Genomic DNA, 19,339 nt, shown 5'->3' on the forward strand with positions numbered 1-19,339 from the left:
GGGTTTCTCGGGTTACTTGCCGAAAAGTACCCGGTGTTATCCAACCTCACGGCCGAATTCGCGGCCTACAGGGCCGCCCGCGCGAGTCCCGCCCCGCCCGCGTCCCTCGCCGCGTCATTTCGAGCCGCGCAGTCATGCCCCGCCCCCAAACCCAATTTGAGCGCACGTACGCACGTAGCGACTCACGAAGCGCCTAGCGCCAACGAAGCGCCTAACGCACCCGCGACGTCATTCTCGCCAATATCATCCGTCGCGTCGTCGGTAATAATTAACTCAGGTTCAGACTCCGATACCGGATCGGAGATGGACTTCGAGTCCGCGACGAGCCCGCAGCCCGGAACCTCGGATGGGTTCCAAACGGTAAAACGCGGGAAAAAACGTACTCGCGCCGTGGAGTCCCGGAGCTCCACGACAAAACAAACCAAGTCAGCGACTGCCTCCCGTCCGCAGGTAGTCGTGACACCGGAGTCGGACTCCGGCCGCCGCGCAACCCCACCGCCGCGTCCCAAGCCCGCATCCGCGCAAAAAACCGTCGCCCCGCCCCCGCTGATTCTCCAGGAGAAGTCAGCGTGGAACCGCGTCTCCCAGGCCCTTCAGGCAAACAAAATAAATTATACCCATGCGCGTAACGTCGCGCATGGGATTCAGATAAAGGTCGCAACGCCGGGCGACCATAGGGCCCTCTCAGCATACCTCCGAAAGGAGAACATAGGTTTCCACACCTATGCTCTTCAGGAGGACCGCGAGCTCCGCATAGTAATACGCGGAGTTCCGAAGGAACTCGACATAGAGTACGTAAGGGAGGATCTGACCGCTCAGTCCCTCCCGATAGTAAGTGTGCACCGGATGCACAACGGCCGCGACAAAAAACCATATAACATGGTTCTAGTCGCTCTAGAACCAACCCCGGAGGCCAAGAAAAAGATCGCATGTCTCGCGACAGTATGTGGCCTTTCCGGGGTTACCATTGAAGCCCCCCATAGACGTGGCACTCCCGGACAGTGCCACAGATGCCAACTATATGGCCACTCGGCTCGGAATTGCCACGCGCGCCCCCGCTGCGTGAAGTGTCTCGGCGATCACGCCACGGTAGATTGCTCGCGAGTTAGGGAAACCGCGACCGAACCTCCAAGCTGTGTCCTATGCCTTAAGCAAGGGCACCCCGCGAATTACCGTGGATGTCCTAGGGCTCCGCGAAAACGTCCGACCCACCCAGCCCCCCGTACCGTCGGCCCAAAGACTTCGGTGCCTTCAGCACCGAAACCCGCCTTCGTACCGGCTGCGGTTCCCACCGTATCGGCGTGGAATAAACCGCTGCCGTATACGAGGTCGGGAACACAAACCGCACCCCAGCCCCCGCTCGCGACACGTCCCGCGCCGCAGCCCCTGCTCGCACCTCCCCCGCGCCCGCGTACCGTCCCCCGCAACCCTCAGCCGTCAACGACTTCACGCTCGTGCGCGACTTCGTCACGGCGGTCAACTTCGACCGTCTGCGATCGTTCGCAGACGCGTTGCGAAGGGCGGTAAACCCCGAACAACGGCTCGCGGCCGCGTTCGATTACATGGACGTTTACGAGTCCGTGGCCCGTACTTTCTAAAATCACCGGTAATCAATGGCGCAAAACGCTAGAGAGAAACCATATTCCCTTACGTTAGCATTCTACAATGCTAACGGACTCGCGCGACAACGCGATCAAATTTACGAATTCCTCCGCGACAATCTTGTAGATATTCTGCTAGTGCAGGAGACCTGCCTGAAGCCCTCGCGTCGTGACCCGAAAGTCGCGAATTACGTCATGGTTAGGAATGACAGACTCACCGCCTCCAAAGGCGGGACTGCCATTTACTATAGGCGGGCCCTGCACGTTGTCCCTCTCGATACCCCCTCGCTCTCACATATCGAGGCGTCAGTGTGCCGTATCTCGCTGACGGGACACCAGCCGATCGTCATCGCATCCGTTTATCTCCCCCCGGACAAGCCCCTTCTGAGCAGTGACATCGAGTCACTGTTCGGCATGGGAGACTCCGTCATCCTGGCAGGCGATTTAAATTGCCACCACACTAGGTGGAACTGCCACAGTTCAAACATAAATGGTAGGCGTCTCGACGCGTTTATAGACGACCTTACCTTTGAAGTAGTCGGTCCCCCAACTCCAACATGTTATCCGTATAACATCGCGCTCCGTCCGAGCACTATAGACCTGGCACTGCTGAGGAACGTAACTCTGCGCTTGCGTTCCATCGAAGCAATGTCAGAGCTCGACTCAGACCACCGACCTGTCGTTATGCAGCTCGGTCGCCCCCACAACCCAGTCACAGCTACGAGGACCATGGTGGACTGGAAGAAGCTGGGCAAATGCTTAGCCGATGCCGCTCCACCAATCCTCCCCTGCGGCCCGGATTCAACTCCCTCCCCCGAGGACACAGTCGAATCCATAAACATCATCACGGATCACATCTCTTCCGCGCCCTCAGGCCGACTCGCGGCGTTCGATGATGATGAAAAAGCAGAGCTGCTGGCCGATACATTGCAAACCCAGTGCACGCCCAGCACTCAATCCGTGGACCCTGTTCATGTAGAATTTGTAGACAGTGAGGTAGAACGCAGAGTCTCCTTGCCACCCTCGGACGCGTTACCACCCGTCACCCCGATGGAAGTTAAAGACTTGATCAAAGACCTACGTCCTCGCAAGGCTCCCGGTTCCGACGGTATATCCAACCGCGTTATTAAACTTCTACCCGTCCAACTCATCGTGATGTTGGCATCTATTTTCAATGCCGCTATGGCGAACTGTATCTTTCCCGCGGTGTGGAAAGAAGCGGACGTTATCGGCATACATAAACCCGGTAAACCAAAAAATCATCCGACGAGCTACCGCCCGATTAGCCTCCTCATGTCTCTAGGCAAACTGTATGAGCGTCTGCTTTACAAACGCCTCAGAGACTTCGTCTCATCCAAGGGCATTCTCATCGATGAACAATTCGGATTCCGTACAAATCACTCATGCGTTCAACAGGTGCACCGCCTCACGGAGCACATTCTTGTGGGGCTTAATCGACCAAAACCGTTATACACGGGAGCTCTCTTCTTCGACGTCGCAAAAGCGTTCGACAAAGTCTGGCACAACGGTTTGATTTTCAAACTATTCAAGATGGGCGTGCCGGATAGTCTCGTGCTCATCATACGGGACTTCTTGTCGAACCGCTCTTTTCGATATCGAGTCGAGGGAACCCGCTCCTCCCCACGACCTCTCACAGCTGGAGTCCCGCAAGGCTCTGTCCTCTCACCCCTCCTATTTAGCTTATTCGTTAACGATATTCCCCGGTCGCCGCCGACCCATTTAGCTTTATTCGCCGACGACACGACTGTTTACTATTCCAGTAGAAACAAGTCCCTAATCGCGAAGAAGCTTCAGAGCGCAGCCCTAGCCCTAGGACAGTGGTTCCGAAAATGGCGCATAGACATCAACCCAGCGAAAAGTACTGCGGTGCTATTTCAGAGGGGAAGCTCCACACGGATTTCCTCCCGTATTAGGAGGAGGAATCTCACACCCCCGATTACTCTCTTTAGTCAATCCATACCCTGGGCCAGGAAGGTCAAGTACCTGGGCGTTACCCTGGATGCATCGATGACATTCCGCCCGCATATAAAATCAGTCCGTGACCGTGCCGCGTTTATTCTCGGTAGACTCTACCCCATGATCTGTAAGCGGAGTAAAATGTCCCTTCGGAACAAGGTGACACTTTACAAAACTTGCATAAGGCCCGTCATGACTTACGCGAGTGTGGTGTTCGCTCACGCGGCCCGCACACACATAGACACCCTTCAATCTCTACAATCCCGCTTTTGCAGGTTAGCCGTCGGAGCTCCGTGGTTCGTGAGGAACGTTGACCTACACGACGACCTGGGCCTCGAATCTATCCAGAAATACATGAAGTCAGCGTCGGAACGGTACTTCGATAAGGCTATGCGTCATGATAATCGCCTTATCGTAGCCGCCGCTGACTACTCCCCGAATCCTGATCATGCAGGAGCCAGTCACCGTCGACGCCCTAGACACGTCCTTACGGATCCCTCAGATCCAATAACCTTTGCACTAGACGCCTTCAGCTCTAGGAGCAGGCTTAGGGACCTCGGTAACCGTACTCGTCGAACTCGACAAAGAGTTCGCCGTGCAACCTAACCCATGAATCAGCTCGCTGAGTTTCTCGCCGGATCTTCTCAGCGGGTCGCGATTCCGATCCGGTAGTAGATTCATTCGCGAAGCAGCTGCTCTTGAGCTGTTAGGTCTCCTTCGGAGGCGCTCGGGTAGCTGTTAGCAAATCCCACCCCTCCTGGCTGAGCCTTTGCTCGCCCACCTGTCCTGGTGAAACTGGAAAGGCCTCTGGGCCACCAGTAATCCTTCAATCATAAAAAAAAAAAAAAAAAAAAACATCTCTTCCGCGATCATAAGATCCTCAAAAGAAGTCGATGTGGAGGATAGCTTCCACCGCATCAGACTGTCCCCCGAACTTAGGAACCTCCTAAGAGTTAGAAACGCGGCAATCCGGGCCTACGATCAACTTCCCACGCACTCAAACCGGATTCGGATGCGTCGTCTACAGCGGGATGTAAAATCTCGCCTAAGCGACGCCCGAAATGAGAATTGGGATAGTTACTTAGAAGGACTCGCGCCCTCTCATCAAGCATACTGGCGACTAGCAAGGACTCTCAAGTCCGAAACTACCGCTACTATGCCTCCTCTCGTACGCCCTTCAGGCCAACCACCGGCTTTCGATGACGATGACAAGGCAATACGCGGACCCCGAACACACCGAGGCAGTCGACAGGGAGGTCGAGCGCAGAGCTTCCCTGCCACCCTCGGACGCGTTACCCCCCATTACCTCTGACGAAGTTAGAGAAGTAATAGACAACCTTCAACCTAAGAAGGCACCCGGCTCCGACGGCATCCGCAACCGCGCGTTAAAACTCTTACCAGTCCAACTGATAACAATGTTGGCTACCATCTTAAATGCTGCTATGACGCACTGCATCTTTCCGGCGGTATGGAAAGAAGCAGACGTTATCGGTATACACAAGCCGGGCAAACCGAATAATGAAACCGCTAGTTACCGACCGATTAGTCTCCTCCCAGCGATAGGCAAAATTTACGAACGGCTCCTTCGGAAACGCCTCTGGGACTTCGTTACCGCGAACAAAATTCTAATAGACGAGCAGTTTGGATTCCGCGCCAAACACTCGTGCGTACAACAAGTGCACCGCCTCACGGAGCACATCTTAATAGGGCTAAATAGGCGTAAACAAATCCCGACCGGCGCCCTCTTCTTCGATGTAGCGAAGGCGTTCGACAAAGTCTGGCACAACGGTTTGATCTACAAACTGTACAACATGGGAGTGCCAGACAGACTCGTGCTCATCATACGAGACTTCTTGTCGAACCGTTCGTTTCGATATCGAGTAGAGGGAACTCGTTCTCGTCCCCGTCATCTGACTGCCGGAGTCCCGCAAGGCTCCGCACTCTCCCCGTTACTATTTAGTTTGTATATCAACGATATACCCCGGTCTCCGGAGACCCATCTAGCGCTCTTCGCCGATGACACGGCTATCTACTACTCGTGTAGGAAGATGTCGTTGCTTCATCGGCGACTCCAGACCGCAGTAACCACCATGGGACAGTGGTTCCGGAAGTGGCGAATAGACATTAACCCCACGAAAAGCACAGCGGTGCTATTCAAAAGGGGTCGCCCTCCGAATACCACTTCGAGCACCCCACTCCCCAGTAGGCGCGTAAACACCTCCGCCGTTAGCCCCATCACTCTCTTTGACCAGCCCATACCGTGGGCCCCGAAGGTCAAATACCTAGGCGTCACCCTCGACAGAGGGATGACATTCCGTCCCCACGTAAAAACGGTACGCGATCGCGCCGCGTTTATACTAGGACGACTCTACCCAATGCTTTGTAGACGAAGCAAACTGTCCCTCCGTAACAAGGTAACCCTCTACAAAACTTGCATACGCCCCGTCATGACGTATGCAAGCGTAGTGTTCGCTCACGCGGCCCGCACCAACTTGAAACCCCTTCAGGTAATACAATCCCGATTCTGCAGGATAGCCGTCGGAGCACCATGGTTCCAGAGGAACGTGGACCTCCACGATGACCTGGAGCTCGACCCCGTCAGTAAGTATCTACAGTCGGCATCGCTGCGCCACTTTGAGAAGGCGGCACGACATGAGAACCCTCTTGTCGTGGCCGCCGGAAACTACATACCCGATCCTGTAGACCGTTTGGTAAACCGTCGACGTCGCCCAAAGCACGTCATCACGGATCCTCCTGATCCACTAACGGTGCTTTTAGGCAATACAAGCACCGGTCACCGTCCTCGCCGAACCCGTCGCTTGCGACGAAGGGCTCGACGAGCGAATTAACCCACAGACACAGCCCACTGAGTTTCTCGCCGGATCTTCTCAGTGGGTCGCGCTTCCGATCCGGTGGTAGATTCTGCGAAGCACTGCTCTTGCTAGGGCGGTGTTAGCAATTCTCCGGTTTGAGCCCCGCGAGCTCACCTACACAAGCTAGGGTAAGCTGAAATAGCCTCTCAAGGCTCTCAGCTTAGGTAGGAAAAAAAAAAAAAAAAAAAAAAAAAAAAAAGCACTGATTGATTCGTGTCCGAGCCGTTGTACTGTACGGATATCTCTGTAACGTTGTTATGCTTTTCGTGCAATATACGAATTTCTCGTGAAGTTCTCGTGAAGTTTTGTTTCGGAAACCCAAACATGAGTCATTCGTCAAGAAAGTGATGACCGCGACGTCAGCGGTGCTGACGTCACACTTTTTACAAACATCACGGCGGTCCCTACTCCGTCATCAGAAGCGGGATCACACGCCGCCTCCGCTCAGCAACAACCTGGTGACCAGATAACCGTATCGGCGGATAATGACTACCCTCCAGCATCAGCCGATAAGCCTGTACAGTCTGCTTCACAAACCAGCATGGTCGAGCGACGGAATCAACAATCAACTGATCAATGAATACAAAAGATAAGTTTTTATTTTTGATTACTAAAATTTCACCACAAAATTCATCTGAAGACCATGATATCCTTACACAACGAACAACACCTTACACATTCTTATCCCACCTTCAATAAATCTACGAGAACCTCCGAGAAATCTACGAGAACCTCCGAGAAATCTACGAAAACCTCCGAGAAATCTACGAAAACCTTCGAGAACCCTACAATAAAATCGCATTAATAGTCTCAAACTTACATAGTCACAACTAACGCAAGTATAACAGATGCGCTACTCAGAGAAACTTTTTATTCCTGCAGATCAATGGGAATCAAAGAAAACCTACGAGAATCAACGAGGCTGGTGCAGAGCGCGCACCGCCCAAGTGGGATCACATGCCGCCTCCGCTGAGCAACAACCTGGAGACCAGATAACCGTATCGGCGGAAGAAGACAACCACCAGCATCAGCCGATGAACCTCTACCATCTACTTCACAAACCAGGATGGTCGAACAACAAAATCAACAATCGGCATAAGGATAAGTTTTTATTTTTGATTAATAAAATTACGCCACCACATGAGTACCACAGTGTACGCCACCACATGAGTACCACAGTGTACGCCACCACATGAGTACCACAGTGTACGCTCACTACATAAGTACCACAGTGTACGCCCACTACATAAGTACCACAGTGTACGCCCACTACATAAGTACCACAGTGTACGCCCACTACATAAGTACCACAGTGTACGCCCACTACATAAGTACCACGGTGTACGCCCACTACATAAGTACCACGGTGTACGTCCACTACATAAGTACCACGGTGTACGTCCACTACATAAGTACCACGGTGTACGTCCACTACATAAGTACCACGGTGTACGTCCACATGTACGTCCACTACATAAGTACCACAGTGTACGTCCACTACATAGTACCACAGGGTACGTTCACTACATAAGTACCACAGTGTACGTCACAATATAAAACTACACAAAATAAGTTACTTTCAAAGTAACATAAAAAGGTACACAGATACCAATCTCAGAAACAGACATTCCATTGTTTCAGATGGACTCCAAGAACTCTCTGGTGATACACCATACATGGGCGGCTGGTGCAGAGCGCGCACCACCTGTCAGTATGGCCGTGTCGGCGCAAATATGACTATTTACCTACTGATCATCAACTAATTACTCTGTGATAAGAAATTGATGTTAAACAGTTCCTTTTATTGTAATTTCAATACTTTAAAACGTGTTTGAAAAACGTGTAAACCCGCTCACGTGTCTGAAAAACGTGTAAACACGCTCACGTGTTTAAAACGTGTCAACACGCTCACGGGTACGAAGCCCCATAAATACGGCCGTGCTGTCTAGCACTGATTGGTCGCGTCACAGCCGGAGTCCCGCAAGGCTCCGCCCTCTCCCCGTTACTATTCAGTTTGTATATCAACGATATACCCCGGTCTCCGGAGACCCATCTGGCGCTCTTCGCCGATGACACCGCCATCTACTACTCGTGTAGGAAGAAGGCGTTGCTTCATCGACGACTTCAGACCGCAGCTACCACCATGGGACAGTGGTTCCGGAAGTGGCGCATCGACATTAACCCCACGAAAAGCACAGCGGTGCTCTTCAAAAGGGGTCGCCCTCCGAACACCACGCTGAGCATCCCCCTCCCGACTAGGCGCGTCAATACCCCCGCCCCCGCCGTTCGCCCGATCACGATGTTCGACCAGCCCATACCGTGGGCCCCGAAGGTCAAATATTTAGGCGTCACCCTCGACAGTAGGATGACATTCCGCCCCCACATCAAGACGGTACGCGATCGTGCCGCCTTCATTCTAGGACGTCTCTACCCGATGATATGTAGGCGAAGTAAAATGTCCCTTAGAAATAAGGTGACACTCTACAAAACTTGCATACGCCCCGTCATGACCTATGCAAGTGTAGTGTTCGCTCACGCGGCCCGCATACACTTGAAATCATTCCAAATTATTCAATCCCGTTTTTGCAGGATAGCCGTCGGAGCCCCGTGGTTCGTCAGGAACGTCGACCTCCATGACGACCTGGACTTAGAGTCCATCAGTAAGTATCTGCAGTCGGCGTCCATGCGCCACTTCGATAAAGCGGCACGACACGAGAACCCTCTCATCGTGGCCGCCGGTAACTACATTCCCGATCCTGCGGACAGAATGGAAAGCAGTCGACGTCGCCCAAAACACGTCATCTCGGATCCGCCCGATCCACTAACGGTGCTTCTAGGTACTTCAAGCACCGGTCACCGTTCTCGTCGAACCCGTCGCTTGCGACGAAGGGCTCGACGAGTAAATTAACTCTCAGACACAGCCCACTGAGTTTCTCGCCGGATCTTCTCAGTGGGTCGCGTTTCCGATCCGGTGGTAGATTCTGCGAAGCACGACTCTTGCTAGGGTTCGTGTTAGCAACATCGTCAGGTTTGAGCCCCGTGAGCTCACCTACTAAAGTTAGGGTTACGCTGACATAGCCTCTCAAGGCTCTCAGCTTAGGTAGGAAAAAAAAAAAAAAAAAAAAAAAGCACTGATTGATTCGTGTCCGAGCCGTTGTACTGTACGGATATCTCTGTAACGTTGTTATGCTTTTCGTGCAATATACGAATTTCTCGTGAAGTTCTCGTGAAGTTTTGTTTCGGAAACCCAAACATGAGTCATTCGTCAAGAAAGTGATGACCGCGACGTCAGCGGTGCTGACGTCACACTTTTTACAAACATCACGGCGGTCCCTACTCCGTCATATACAAGTTCCGAACAACAACATTTGGACCGTCGGTCTACCGAGCAAATATCACCCGCTCGTATATTCTTACAGGGCTATTCCAGCTACGCCCAGAAGGGTAGGTGAAGCTCACGGGCTCAACCTGAGAGAATTTGCTAACACTAGCCCTAGCAAGAGCAGTGCTTCGCAGAATCTACCACTGAATCGGAATCGCGAACCACTGAGAAGAACCGGCGAGAAACTCAGTGGGCTGTGTCTATGGGGTAGTTCGCTCGTTGAGCTCTTCGTCATAATCGACGATATCAATGAATAGAGAACCGAAGAAAATACTATATAGTCCATTTTTTTTTTTTGTGGGTAGTAATTCATTTGCATAATATTGATTACCGTAAAATGGGGCGATTAGGGACAAATTCCAACTTTATGAGCAATTTTAAGGTAGTTGTTGATGTATATAATGCTATATCAGGATCAAAATGATTGAGTCTTGGGGGCATCTTTGTTATCTAATTTAAAATTATGCAACTAGCATTCCAGTTTAAGCTAAAAATGCAAAAATAGGTGTAATCCCTATTTACCCGAAAATTGCGGTTAATTGGGACGAAATGAGAAATTTCCTAGGGTTGGCACTACTTTTATTTTTATATATAGTTTTAATTTATTTATTTATTTAGTTGCACCAAAAAAGTGATCATCAATAAAAAAAATTGAAAAACTGACAAAAGTACATGGCAGACATCACCTCAATTATAGGTGCAATCGACAGTGCTGATATTTCTATCGGGGTTAAGAGATTAGGTGTGTCGGTTATTCCATGGATTAATCAGATGAATACCCCCACTCTGAACAAATATTAAATATTTTATTATGTATTACTTAGACATTTTTGTCCACCTTGAGATTTCATTGATCTTGTTACATGTCTCTGCAAAATCGACTTACTTATATTAAATTGCTTATCTATTTCAAATAAAGACTTATTCCCAATTTCGCTTCGAATAAACCAGATTTTTACCAACAAATTTAAAAAATATTGTTATAACTACATAGACAACCCTACAAACCTGTACCTATTTATACTTAGGTCGTTTCCATTTCACGTATTTTCATCCCAATTGACCCCTTTTTCGTTGTTATTTGTACCTAAGACGTCCCCAATATCCCCAAAAACAACAGATTTTTACATGTATTTTTATTTAATCAAATACATTAAAACCAATAACAACTGAGACTTACCTTTAATATATATGCTGGTTCAAACACTAAATAACGTTTATAAATCATAGTCGTCTTCTATTATTATCAAATAAATAAAAGAGAGCAAAGTTTCTAGCACTAAAATAATGACCACCACAGGAAGTTAATTTGAAACGCGATTTTTTATAAGTTAGCAGCTATTATCGTGCATATTCAGAGTTGTTTTGTGAACTTTCAACATTCTACTATTAAACTACAAAAAATGGAAGATTTTGCAACGAATATAAAACTTATATTGAGCGTCGAAAGATTTTCCCGGTTTTTTCCCGATTCGCCTGTCAATCCCTAATCGCCCCATTTTACCGGTACCGAAAAGCCGGTCCCCGGAGCGTTTTTACTAAATAACCGCTTGATTAGCGGAGGGTGACCAGCCCTCTGTGAGGGATTGTGTTTTTTGTTGCAAATTTGTAGTGAATGAGCGCGTAGATATAAGTCGACGAGGTAAAATATCGACATCCGTATTGCATGGATTATTTCGATAGTTTTTTCCCGATTTTCTAATCCAAAACCAACAAGTCACTTCTTGAAACCAGACAAAGAGTATATTAGCAATCCCAAAATATAAGAAGAATCGCATTATTAACGTTTTCGAGATAATCTTGAAAAGTAAAAGTTACGAATCACAATATTTGGGCCGCTGGTTTACCGGAAAATAGGATACGCTCAGTGGAAGATGTTCCTTTTGTCTTTCCAGTAAATGAGTATCAATCAAATTACGAACATTTGAAAAAACATAAATTTACCAAAAAGTTATTTTTTGTTTGTTAATAAAATCTTCTTTCTGCCTCAATTGTTTTTTTAATCAATTTTCGTAATGAAACAATTCGATAATGTTTCCTACCAGTACATCACTAGCTCGTACAATCACTTTATAATATTATTTGGACACCATTAATTCGCTCTTTGATGTTCAAAGAGAGAATATTTGTCTGAAACGAATTACTAATTTGTCGTTACGTCTTTCCTTATAATAATTAATCGCCGTTAAATTGGACAAAAAATACACAAAGAGAATTTAATTTGTAAAAGAAAAAAAAGAAAACACTTTTTTTTATTGGTTTTCGAAAATTGAACTTCATTCAAATGTGTTAAAGAGTCTTTTTGTTCTTTAATTTTATAATAGGAAACAACAATTTGTGTACTCACGAATTGCAATTTCAATATTTTAAATCATAAGCGCCTATGTTAATATATTGACAGGTGAAAGACAATTTGGTTTAAGGGACATTTTTGCAACTTTACGGGAGAACCATTCAAACATAAAATAACAAAAAAACTTCTTCAGCTATTTGTATGGACTGCTGATACCAAATAAAACGTACCTTTAATTACAAAGATAAATGTTGCGTATTTAGCGAAATGTCGCTTAAACCAAATAGGCTTCCTCCCCTCGATATGATTTACGTACTAAACAACAATATTATAATTATACATATCATATTATGTACAAATCAGGCGTTAAGCTTATTTCAATTCTCTCAGAGGCTTATTTCTCAAGTCGATCATTACTAGTGGACTCACAAAGGATACGACAGGAAATATTTGAATATTTTCAAAGATTTTATTCTTAAAAAAAAAGAAAAGATTAAGATTAAAAAAGATAAAAATATAGGTACTCGTAACGTATACAGTAAAATAAAGACGACTTCTTACTCATATCCGTCTAGTATTACTCTGTATATATTTCTAAACGTCAGCATTCATATAGTGACAAATAACACGTGAGATTATATTTGGAAAAATAACTTTAATTACGTGTAAATGAAGTTTTTAATTTAATTAATAAAAAAATATTGTGAAGAGCGCGTGTGTGTTCGTAATAATAGTTTTTTTAAGATTTTATTAATACACAAGTCCACGTAATACTTGTACGCGCAAGTACCAGGGCGGCAGAAACACGAGAAAGCAGACGGGATCGAGGGCTCGCGGCAATCACGATACGCCACACCACAAACCACCACTACTAGTTCCGAGCAACCGAACAAGAATTCGGATCCACAATTTTGACTTAAGAATTTTCGAATAATTATTTGATTTTAATGGTTTCCAACGTATTCCTCGCGAATGCAATTACGACTCTAACTACAATTGAGGCCGTCAGTGCGAAAGTGGTCTAAGCATACCATAGTTAGTATGGAGATAATAAGGTTTGAATTTACTTTGAAACTGCTTCGTAGGCAAACATAGTACCCGTAAAAATAATGTTTACAAAGCCATTTGTTACGTATTGGTGAAACTCAGGATAGGTCTTGTTTTATTTTAAATAGATTGCAATATACTTAGATGGACGAACATGAAAAAATTGTGGGTTAAGTCACTTTTGCGCTGACTGCCTCAATTGTGTGTCTTAAAAAGTACCAGTATGGCAGAAATTATGTGGAGTTCTCAATATAAAAACCACTTTAACTGCTTAGTGTAAATATAGAAAAACGAAATACGTGAGCGAAGTTAATATTAAATTGCATTTCATATTTACAATATTGGCGGTAAAAATATATTTTTTAATGAATTCCAAGACCTTTTTGTACCTTGGTAAATAGATTTTTTTACCTAAAATAGTTAAAAAGGTTTTTTTTTTTTTTTTTTTTTTTTTTTTATTGCTTAGCTGGGTGGACGAGCTCACAGCCCACCTGGTGTTAAGTGGTTACTGGAGCCCATAGACATCTACAACGTAAATGCGCCACACACCTTGAGATATAAGTTCTAAGGTCTCAGTATAGTTACAACGGCTACCCCACCCTTCGAACCGAAACGCATTACTGCTTCACGGCGGAAATAGGCGGGGTGGTGGTACCTACCCGTGCGGACTCCCAAGAGGTCCTACCACCAGTAAAAAAGGTAAAATAAAAGTAGGTAGTAGTCAGTAGGTAAAACGCAGCCGATATACTAACTTATAGCAAACAAAACATGTGAGCGAACTTAATATTACAATGCATTCTAAACAATTTTGAAGTCGTTGTGGCCTAAAGGATAAGACGTTTGGTGTATTCGTATTGAGCGATGCACCGGTGTTCGAATTCCAGGCGGATACCTATTTTTCTAATAAAATATGTACTTAGCAAATATTCACGATTGACTTCCATGGTGAAGGAATAACATCGTGTAATAAAAATCAAACCCGCAAAATTATAATTGCGTAATTACTGGTGGTAGGACCTCTTGTGAGTCCGCACGGGCAGTTACCACCACCAGCCTATTTCTGCCGTGAAGCAGTAATGCGTTTTGGTTTGAAGGGCGGGGCAGCTGTTGTAACAATACTGAGACCTTAGAACTCATATCTCAAGGTAGGTGGCGGCATTTACGTTGTAGATGTCCATAGGTTCCGGTAACCACTTCACACCAGGTGGGTTGTGAGCTCGTCTATGCAATAAAAAAAAGTGATGCAAATGGTTTTTTTTTTTTTTTTTTTTTTTTTTTTTTTTTTTTTTTTTTTTTTTTTATAATATAATAATAATATATTTTTTAATGAATTTCTAGACCTTTTTTGTACTTTGTTAGATATATTTTTTTACCTAAAATTGTTAAAAGAGTGTAGTAGTCAATAAAAGCAGTCTCAGTACTCGAGTACCAGGACAGCAGATCTACGAGGAGGCGGAGGACCGTGCCCGGGACCGATCCGTCAGCGGCTCGCGGCGATCACGACGCGCTACATCATAAACCTGCGCTCATACCAATCAACCCCCTCCCGACTAGGCGCGTCAATACCCCCGCCCCCGCCGTTCGCCCGATCACGATGTTCGACCAGCCCATACCGTGGGCCCCGAAGGTCAAATATTTAGGCGTCACCCTCGACAGTAGGATGACATTCCGCCCCCACATCAAGACGGTACGCGATCGTGCCGCCTTCATTCTAGGACGTCTCTACCCGATGATATGTAGGCGAAGTAAAATGTCCCTTAGAAATAAGGTGACACTCTACAAAACTTGCATACGCCCCGTCATGACCTATGCAAGTGTAGTGTTCGCTCACGCGGCCCGCATACACTTGAAATCATTCCAAATTATTCAATCCCGTTTTTGCAGGATAGCCGTCGGAGCCCCGTGGTTCGTCAGGAACGTCGACCTCCATGACGACCTGGACTTAGAGTCCATCAGTAAGTATCTGCAGTCGGCGTCCATGCGCCACTTCGATAAAGCGGCACGACACGAGAACCCTCTCATCGTGGCCGCCGGTAACTACATTCCCGATCCTGCGGACAGAATGGAAAGCAGTCGACGTCGCCCAAAACACGTCATCTCGGATCCGCCCGATCCACTAACGGTGCTTCTAGGTACTTCAAGCACCGGTCACCGTTCTCGTCGAACCCGTCGCTTGCGACGAAGGGCTCGACGAGTAAATTAACTCTCAGACACAGCCCACTGAGTTTCTCGCCGGATCTTCTCAGTGGGTCGCGTTTCCGATCCGGTGGTAGATTCTGCGAAGCACGACTCTTGCTAGGGTTCGTGTTAGCAACATCGTCAGGTTTGAGCCCCGTGAGCTCACCTACTAAAGTTAGGGTTACGCTGACATAGCCTCTCAAGGCTCTCAGCTTAGGTAGGAAAAAAAAAAAAAAAAAAAAAAAAAACAATCAACCTTTTTTTATTTTTTATGTTTTCCTAGGCTGATAGCCTTGAGAGGATATTTTAGTTTCTCCTTGACGTGTAAGTGTGCTCATGGGGCTCAAAACCGGAGGTCTTTTTTGCCACGTATCATCCGGCTATGGAACGAGCTCCCCTACATGGTGTTTCCCGAGCTTTATGACATGTCCTTCTTCAAACGAGGCTTGTGGAGAGTATTAAGCAGTAGGCAGCGGCTTGGCTCTGTCCCTGGCATTGCTGAAGTCCATGGGCGATGGTAACCACTCACCATCAGGTGGCTCGTCTGCCTACAAAGGCAATAAACAAAAAAAAGAATAATAATAATGTGGTTATAAAATTCAATGATAATTTCGTTATAAATATAATGTGCTGCTATTGGTTGATTATTCAGTCCACTGAGTTTCTCGCCGGATCTCCTCAGTTGGTCGGGTTCCGATCCGGTGATAGATTTTGCGACACTCCTCTTGCTAGGGCCAGTGTTAGCAACACTCCCGGTTTGAGAAACTGAAATAGCTTTGTTCAGATAGCTACGATATTCTTTATTTTAAAGCAGATTTATAAAGAATGAGAATATTACTAATAATCTGAATTTTAAATGATAAAACTTCGTTTATTAGTACTTAGTACAGAATAAAAATGATTTTTTTTAACTGAATTTGTTAGATATTTAGCTGCATTTTTTATAACATGAAAACACTAAAGCGTGTTCAACTAACTAAACAAGATAGCGCCATTGTTAATCCATTTTAAGACATTAAGGCGTTTAGCTGCCTTTGATTTTATAGGCCTCATATATGAAAACATCATTTTGGCCTAAAATGTCACATAGGAGATTTCAAATTTGCAACCACGATATATTTTCCCTTAAGAGCGTGTTGTGTGAACACGGCCTTGCGAGACGCGCGACTGCCAACTCGCGTGCCGGTAATTGCCCGTTTTTTTTTTTGACCAACTATCACGATCTTTTCGCTCCAAAACACATTTTTATTTCGGTGTTCGAAGGCATTCCGAGCATACAGCCGGCGAATTTGAATGCACCCGACTATTCAAGGTATTTCGCGTGGGTATGTAACTCACTCACGTTTCATTGTCCATCTCTGTGCGTGTTTGAGAGACTTATATTTGGGGTGGGCTGTTAAATGTTTCACATGAAGTTTTTAAAATTAATTCTCTTTCTATAATATTTTTTATTTAGCTTAGTAATAATTGTAGTAATAATAATAATAACAATAAGCCTGATATTGTGATGATAGACCGGTCTGCGCGTCTAGCAGTGTTGGTTGATGTCACCATTCTTCATGACGAGAGCCTCGTGAAGGCAGAAAACGACAAATTAATAAAATATTTAGACTTGGCCCACGAGACTACCGCCATGTGGCATGTTGATTCAACCATCATTGCTCCAATAGTTGTGTCGGTACACGGCTTGATAGCGAAAAGTTTCGATCAACATCTTAAGAAACTTTCGTTATCCAGCTGGATTAGGGGCCTGATATAGAAGGCAGTTATCCTGAATACTGCGCGTATCGTGAGGAGGTTCCTCACTCTGGAGTCCTAACTACTGGTGGCTTGTGTCGTAGACACCGCCATCAGCGGCAATCTATTTCTATATAGTGTTTTTTAAATTTTTTATATTTAATACATTTTTTGATAAATATTATGTAATTATTAAGATTTTAAATAAATATAGAACAAAATAACAATATGTGAACAAATCACGCACAGCCATTCTGCCCCAATTTATTTATAATTTAGGATTCCCTGTGTTATTGGTACTAGAGACTAACAAATATACTTATATACGTTGAAATAAATACATATACAAACACCCAGAGAAAGAGCAAATAAACCTGTTCATCACACAATGTTTGCCCGATGTGGGAATTGAACCCACGACTCTCAGCGCGGCAGGCAAGGGCACTAACTATTGTACCACCGAGTTAGTCAAAGTCAGAAGTCAGAAGCGCCTGTGAAATGACCAGTAAGACGGCCAGTGGTTGGATACCGAGGCAGGTATCGATTTCGAAGATGCTTACCTGAACTAGTTGCATAGTGTAGCAACATTGAATTATTAAAACAGCTGTCATTGACCTTTTGGCGGGAACGCGAGGAGTGACGTTGTGTGATTTGTTTTATTTTGTCTATTTAGTGTTTCTTCAGGTTTAAATGTGTAATAATGGTGGTTTATTAACTGTTTAATATCTATGAAAGTGCAAAAATGTTGTAAAGTGAAACAAAGCCGCTGGACGTCACTTCTCGGGATCCTCCAAAAAGTCCACTGAAAATATCACAGTAAATGACCACCATTTTACTGAGATTATATTTCATCCCATATCATCTCATTTCATTTAATTTCATCCCAGTTGATTAATGTCTCAAATTAATCATCTTTATTTTATTTCACTCCATATTATCATTTTTCATAAAAATATGAATATAATTAAAATAAGACATGACTTAAAGGTCTTAGTTACCAGGTCATAAAATCCCTTAATAGAATAATATAACAGCTGTCATTGAATTTCCACACAGTATATAATATTGAGGCCGTCAGCACAAAAGTGTTCTAAGCTTACCAGCCACAGTTAGTATGGAGATAATGAGGTTCGAATTTACCTTTACAATACTTCGTCGGCAAAAAAATACGCGCTAAAATGATGTTTACAAAGTCATCTGTTATTTATGGATTGGAACTATTGTATATAACGAAAGGCCGACTATGCATCAAAATTTATTATGTTTTAAATAAATTGCAATACATAAGCACGAATTTTGGGTTAGGCCACTTTTCGCTGACGGCCTCAATTAGTTTGTATCTTGTGTGTTATTTCTCATATATTTAATACGTAATATATAATATACATCCACCCCTATGTTATTGTTAATCTCAAGTTCCCGAGAGTTCATAAAACGGCAGTGACTCGGATCGATCATTGTTGCCAAGTTATTATAGGGGAGCCAGATTGTCTTATACCAATATGCGTACACTCCAAACCAAATACCTCCAGGCGAAGGGATCCCTAACCCCGCGTTTGCACTATAAAAAACCGACAATACGTACTGGCTGGATGCACCATTGATTGAGAATATGTTCCAATTAAAAAGGTTTTCTTTTTGAATTTGACAGGGCGGGAAACGAACCGGGTGCCGTATCTCGGGGGATTGACGTAAGTTTTTTTTTTTATGGCTATAGATAATACAGATTTCGATTTTTATTTCACGATATTATTGCTTTATTGTGGAAGTCACTTGTCAACGCATTCTAGTGTGTTCGTAGGTATTTAAAGAAAAATATTAATAGTATTAGAAATTGACATTTACGGGGTAGATTGCGCCACTTTAAAATAATTGTTAATATTTAATTGAAAATCGGATGTTGTTGTATTTATTTGGAACAAAATGAATTTGAAATTCGAAATAAAATTCTAGTAATGCCAATATTATTTTAGACGTTTAAGTTTTTTGAATTGACGAAATCCATAATCAGTATCTCGCGAATTTTAGCTTCATTTCGCATATCAGATAAAACTAAATTCTACTTTTATGTAGCGAAATGAGAATGCCACGAGTAAATCAGCTAAAATTCATTTCAATTTATTTCAAGTTGACAGCATTGAAAAAATGTAGTACCTCTATAAAAAAGATATATCACATAAATATATTTATTTATAGCTTAGTATTTTCTACGGTTTTCGTCAATCGTAGTCAGTATTTTCAGCATAACCTT

The sequence above is a fragment of the Bombyx mandarina genome, chromosome 20 (assembly GCF_030267445.1).
Source record: "Bombyx mandarina strain Sakado chromosome 20, ASM3026744v2".
Lineage (NCBI taxonomy): Eukaryota > Metazoa > Arthropoda > Insecta > Lepidoptera > Bombycidae > Bombyx > Bombyx mandarina.